Below are 6000 nucleotides of genomic sequence, written 5' to 3'. Positions count from 1 at the left end.
CAATTCAGGAAACAGCGAAGTTAATCCCAGCCACACAGGGCGAGAGTAGCTTTTACACTTTCTATATGGATCCAAGTTTTGTAGCCCTGACAAAGCACAAATTAAGCAGATCATGTTCAGTCGTATAAAAATCAAACATGCAAGGGTCTTGCTCTGCTCACTTGACCGTGTCCAGGCAGAAGCCTAGTAGGTTTAAATTAGGCTGTGGGAGCAATTCCTAATCACCTGTGGCTGCAGAAATGTAGACAGTATTTTCAACAGCTGACGCAGATGCAGAACATCCCAAGGACACCTTGGGAAATACCTTCCAGCGACTAAAGGGCATTTCTCAAGTGTCTGTCTCAAGGTATTCCAGAACCTACTGCTTACTTATATGGTCATTCACTTTCATTTAGCTTTTGTTTACCTTTCAGGTTAAACAGTTTCTAGAAGATACGCTATGAAATAAAGTTCACTGAATGGCAGGCTCTGAAGGAACTGTCGTATGACAGACAGTGAGTAGATATGAACATAATATTGGACCCCTTTCTCCTCAAAGGTAGACTCTGGCTATGTCTAATACCTGGGATCTAGAGATGTGTCCCATCTCCTTGATCCAGGTGTGTATCCTGGTCATGTCCTGACTCCTCCAGGACACTGCAGGCACCACTGAGCAGGTAGCGTGTCCTGGCTCCAGCTCCGGTGTAGATAGCTGGTGGCTTTGGGACTAGGCCATGTCATGAACATACCAGCTCTGAAGTATAAATATAACCAGCTTCAAAGATAAGCAAAACAGATTTCCACGGCCAACAGGTCACATACCAGAAAGGACTAAGGGAATCACGATCAGCCATTGTAAATCCTCAAATAACAATAATAAACCCCCCAGTATAATACAATGATCACAGCATGCTCACCCTTCAACCCGTTGTCAGTCTTTTCCTGCAGGGCCTGAAGCTGTTACTATACCCTCTTCTTTCTTATCTCTGTTTAAATGACAGTTGAAATATGTTTGGGGTTTTTTTGCATTAGGATTCAAAAAGGCATGATCTACTCATAGCATTTCCTCAAAGAGAGAAAGGGGGAACAAACAGTAGGGTTGGGAGTCCTCCCTGTGAGCCGGGATAAAATGCAGCAGCCATAAAATGGAGTACTAAATATTGCCCTGTGACACTCAAGTTGGGCACCTGCCCCAAGTGTCACAGTTACCTCTCCACACTGCCCGTCCAAAGCAACTCGGGTCTGATGGCCTTGTGGTATTGGCAACAGCTCCGGCTGTTCGGAACGTGGTGGCTGCAGGAAGCACCAGCCTTCAGCAGTGTGGCCGAGTGTGCGGTGAGGGTCAGGCCTCTTGGTGATTTGGGAGGGGGGAGAAGACTCTGATAAGGAAGGAAATACAAAGACAATGAGCAGGCACCGCTTTACTGGGAGGCAGGGAGATTATAATACCTCCCCCAGGCCCTTTCCCATTAAAGCTGCCCCATGGTGCTGTCACATGGTGGCAGCCATCCTGGGGAATTCAGAAGGGAGCAGCTCAAGTATGTTTGCCAATAGAGATGAAGCAGTTTAAAGGCTTGCGGCAATAAGGCATATCCTGAAAAAAAAAAAACCCAAACAAAAAAAAAAGGTCCAGGCTCTTCCTTACCCTTGGGCAGTTTTATTCTGAATCATAATTTGTCTTTCTAGAGTGCCATATAGCTGTGTCAATCCTTTGCATGACTGCAAGAGCGTCGTGATCACGCGGGATGGGCAGGATGAGGCAAGGATGCAAGGACACATTACAGTCCTGGTTTTCAGGGAAAAAAAAAAAAAAAAAAAAAAGTGGGGTAGACCCAGCGTCACTTAATGACTGTCACAGTCACTGTGCTGGAGCTAATTGTAGCCCTGCCTCATTCACAGCTCCAAGGAGCTGCACAAGTGCTAAACCATTACCTTTCTTGGGCTGAGAAAACATCTAGACCAGGCTTTTAGAGTGGCAGCCCTCTGCAATTCACTGTGATGATTCTGGCCAGTCTCAGTTTCATTTACCACAGGCAAATTAATTCTCTCTTGCTCGGGAATAGCAATGGAGTTAATGACCTGCCAATTTTCACAAAGCACAGGGCTATATATTTAGGACATAAACATTCAGAGATGGAATTAAGGCAATGGACATTTTATATTAATGCTAAAATTTCTAGGAATTATCTGTAAATGCCCAGGAAGTACATTACTCAGTTTTCTAAAATGTGTCTTTCTGAATGAATAGTTTGCCCTGTATGTCAGAGCACAGCTTTCCTTTTTGAGTTTCAGGCTCTTGAACCAGAATAAACCACCCTAATTCCTTTTATTTAATATTTAACGAAACAGTATTCCTATCTCAATTTCCCTCTTAATTGCCTGAGTACATATTAAGTTACGGTGACAGGAAATGACAGATGAAAATGACATGCAGTTTTTATATATATTTTTCGTCAATGGAGCTGAAAATATTTTAAAATCAGTAGCGCCATTTTACAGATGAAATACTGAGAGGGGGCAGGAAATACTTCATCCGGCAGGCACAGGGTGGAGCCGGAGCAGGCTCTGCAGCTGCTACTCTGCGCTGCTGCCCAACGGCTGTCAAAATACATTTTGATTGATGAGAGAAACTGTAAATACATGTAATAGTGCAACTGTGATGTTCAGTAACTACCTTGCTCTCTTCAAAATAATAAAGATTTTAGCAAATGTGTGAGATGGGACAAATTTTAAAGGAGACAATAGGGAATCATAGTTTTATAAATAGGGTTTTAAGGAATGGGCAGTATGTTTTTAATGTTGGTGGGCATTAGGGGCCAAAATGTTTCAAAACCTAACTTATAGGGATAATTTTGTTCCCATTAACTATCTTGTTTACAGTCAAGTGCTTGAGTTAAAATTTCTGGCTGTGGATACAAGTGTGTTGGAGTGTGGCTCAGCAAAGCACTGAAGTGCGTAGAGCCACACAAATTACTGATAGACATCAGCCAATTATTCTCCTCGGCAATCCAAGGTTGTCCTCTAGCAGGATAGTGTTGCCATAGTGTTTTGACTAGTCTCACCGACAACATGAACGTGTAGGCTTTCCACCATTTTCCCCAAGGACACCGCTTCAGAAGCTGAGATCTCCGTGTCACATAGGTTTTCCTGCTGCTTGGACTACACTTCTCATCACTTAACAGAGGAACTCCTTGTTCTCTCCGGTGTTCCCTCTCTGTGCCCCTACATTAGACAGAAGTGTTCAGGCCCTGTCACAGGAGCCAGGTTTCCCACAAGCCTCCAGCAGCATCAGGCCTGGAAATACTGTCTGGTACTTCATCTTTCTGGTGCTGCACTGGCTGTGGCCTCCCCACCCCGTCCCACGCCCCGGAGTACGCAGTTCAGCCCCAAGCATTACACCCCGGCCCAGTGAGGCCTCTTCGGCCGCCACCATGACCTGCGGCAGCTGCCGTGGCCCCCGGGGACGCTTCACATCTCCCCACCCCAGTGAGTTTCACAGCGTCTCTCTCAGCCTGGACGGCTCTGAGCTGCCACCACGGGCGGCCCCTCTCGGGCCCCTTTCCGTCACGCCTGCGGGAAGGGCTGCGTGGCCCGGGGTTTGCCGTGACACCGCTTTCCGGAGGAGAGGGTCACGCTCTACCGCCCGCTCCGGGCCCAGAGGAAGCGGTGTCACGGGAGAGCCCCCCGCCACCCCGAGAGGCAGGGCAGGCAGGGCGGACAGGCCCGGCCGTCCCTGAGGGGCCGCCGCGCCGCGCCCCTCCCCGGCCACCGACGGCCACCAACCGCCCCACGCAGGCGCTGGCCCGCGCCAGCGGAGAACAAAAGCCCGCGCAAACGTCACTCGCTTCCCCCGGCCAATCAGAGCCGGCTCCCGCCGGCGGGCGCGGCCGCACCCCTCCTTTCCCCACCCTGGGCGGACGGCCGGGCGCCTCGTGCGCCTGCGCGGCCCGCCGAGAAGGCGGCCCCTTCCCGACTGCATTCCCCGAGATGCAGCCGGGCCCGCTCCCCGCCCTTCCTTCCGGCGCGTCGTGCGCAGGCGCGGTGGGCTGTCCCGCATTGGCGGCGGCGGCCTCGTGCGATGATGACGCTCTAGGGCAAGGAGGAGGCGACCGGGCCGGGGAGGTGGCGGCGGCGGCGGCGGCAGCGGTTGCCGCAGGAGGGGGGCGGCGCGGCGCGGGGCGGCGGGCAGCACCTCGCGGGCGCCGGCCGTTGCCAGGTGAGTGCCCGGGGGGCCCGCGCGTCCCTCTCCTCGCCGGAGGGGCTGCGGGGCCTGGCCGCCGCCCGCGGGGCCGGGCGTCCGCCCGCTCGGCGGGGCGGCCGAGGGGGAGCCCCCGCGGCAGGGGGGCCGCCGCCTGCCCTCCCGCCGCTGCTTCCTGGGGACGGCGGCGGGGCGGGGGTCGGGGCCGCGGCTGCACACCCCCTCCGCCCCCCCCCCCCCCCACTCCCGCCCCCGGCGCGGGTGGGTGGCCGGGGCGTTGGGGGAAGGCCGGCGGTGAGCGCTGCCCTGGGCCGGGGCCGGGTTTTGTCGGCGCGGCGGGGAGCGGGGCCTGCGGGCGGTTGGCCGGGGGCAGAAGCGAGCGGGGTTTGTGGTCAGGGTGTCTGCTCAGGGGCACGGGGGAGGGCTTGGAGGTGCTCGGCTGGAGGAGGCTTTAGGCCAGCGAAGCACTCTTAAGTGGGTCAAGAGCACTGTAAGTGGGTCTTGTTTGTAGCCTTCTGTACACTTGTTGCTTGTCAGGACAGGGAAGTCTGCTGCTGTTGCTCCTGCAGTCTTTTTTACGGAGGCGATAAGAAGAACAACTGCTCCACTTGGACAGTATGGGAACCTTGCTTTGCCTGCAGAGCACTCTGTGTGTGTGTGTGTGTGTTTATGTGTATGCATCTATAAACACTGGAGTTATCAACAGTAGATAATGTAAATATTAGACACTAGTCTAACCACAATTTGGGTATTCCCAAGTGACGGTTCAAGAAACTTTTAAAAAAGTTTGATTTGCTCGTTTTTTCTTTTTTTTCTTTCTTTTTTTCCTTTCCCTGGGAGAATCAGGTATTCATCTCTTGTTTGCTTAGGATGAGCAACAAAGATGTTGAAGCATATGGTAATCGGCTAGAAGACAAAGAAGATGTGACAGCTGTTGTTCTTACTGAGCTTTTCAAACAGTGTTGGTTTCTTCTTGTGTCTGTCTTAGCCTTACAAGTCAGTTGATTTATTTGCTTTAGTAGATGTGTGTGTTGGCACATGTTTAAGGAAAACGTTAGTATTGAATTACAACTTATTTGACATATAGGCTTTGCGACTTTGTGTGTGTAAACTATCGTATGCACCTGTCACACAGCAGAAAAACTTTTAGATATTATTCCTTATTTAAAGGTACATTTTTTTTTCTTGGTGCAGCATTGAAGTTCTTCAGGCAGTTGAATTGTCTTGTGTATCGAAACTGTGTTGTATAGTTTTTAAAATGGGCCAGGTCCTCTGGGCAAACCCTTCAGGGCGTAATCTGGTTTTCAAGAGTTGAGGTCTTAATGCAAAATTAACTCTTGTTTTCACTCCCTTGCTGTAAGTCAGTGCCAGGGAGTTTTAAATTCCTGGTTATGTCTGGCTGTGATCTTCGCAGATCTGGAAGCCCATGAAGAGCTGTGTACTGCACAGTGCTTTCTCTGAGTTATATTGTAACTCAGGCCTCAGCTTTCAGAGGCCTTTTTGTAACATTTCAGTAGCGAGGTGCTTAATTTCTACAGAATCTTAATAAGGCTGTATCAAATTTAGTGGTAGCTGCTGTAACAAAGGAAAATACATTTCTGATCCACAGAATTAGATGTTGTGTCATGAAACTACGGGTGCAGCATGGTTGTAAAACACTGCCTGTTTTCCTTGTTGTCTTTGGCTATGAGCTACTATTGATTATGCAAGAAAGGAAGTGATTGTGTTTTGGATTTGTTTTTCATTTTCCTGTACGGGTACTAGCCAGTTCCAGTTATGAAGATCTTATGCTGTGGCTCTTGTGCTATAGGGATAACTTATAA

At 50.4% G+C, this 6000-nt stretch overlaps 1 protein-coding gene across 2 annotated transcripts in view; it reads left to right on the top strand.

Moving 5' to 3' along the window:
* The first annotated feature begins 4065 nt into the window (after window positions 1–4065).
* The window catches only part of ADIPOR2 (adiponectin receptor 2), a 45532-nt gene continuing 43597 nt past the window's right edge, over window positions 4066–6000 (top strand). For both annotated transcript variants that reach the window (XM_049821678.1, XM_049821677.1), the window contains exon 1: window positions 4066–4195. The gene's annotated coding sequence lies outside the window, so the exon portion shown is untranslated. The remainder of the gene's footprint in view (window positions 4196–6000) is intronic.

Source organism: Accipiter gentilis, chromosome 18 (genome assembly GCF_929443795.1).
Source record: "Accipiter gentilis chromosome 18, bAccGen1.1, whole genome shotgun sequence".
Lineage (NCBI taxonomy): Eukaryota > Metazoa > Chordata > Aves > Accipitriformes > Accipitridae > Astur > Astur gentilis.
The sequence above is the reverse complement of the archived record's forward strand: the minus strand, read 5'-3'. Positions and strand labels throughout refer to the sequence as shown.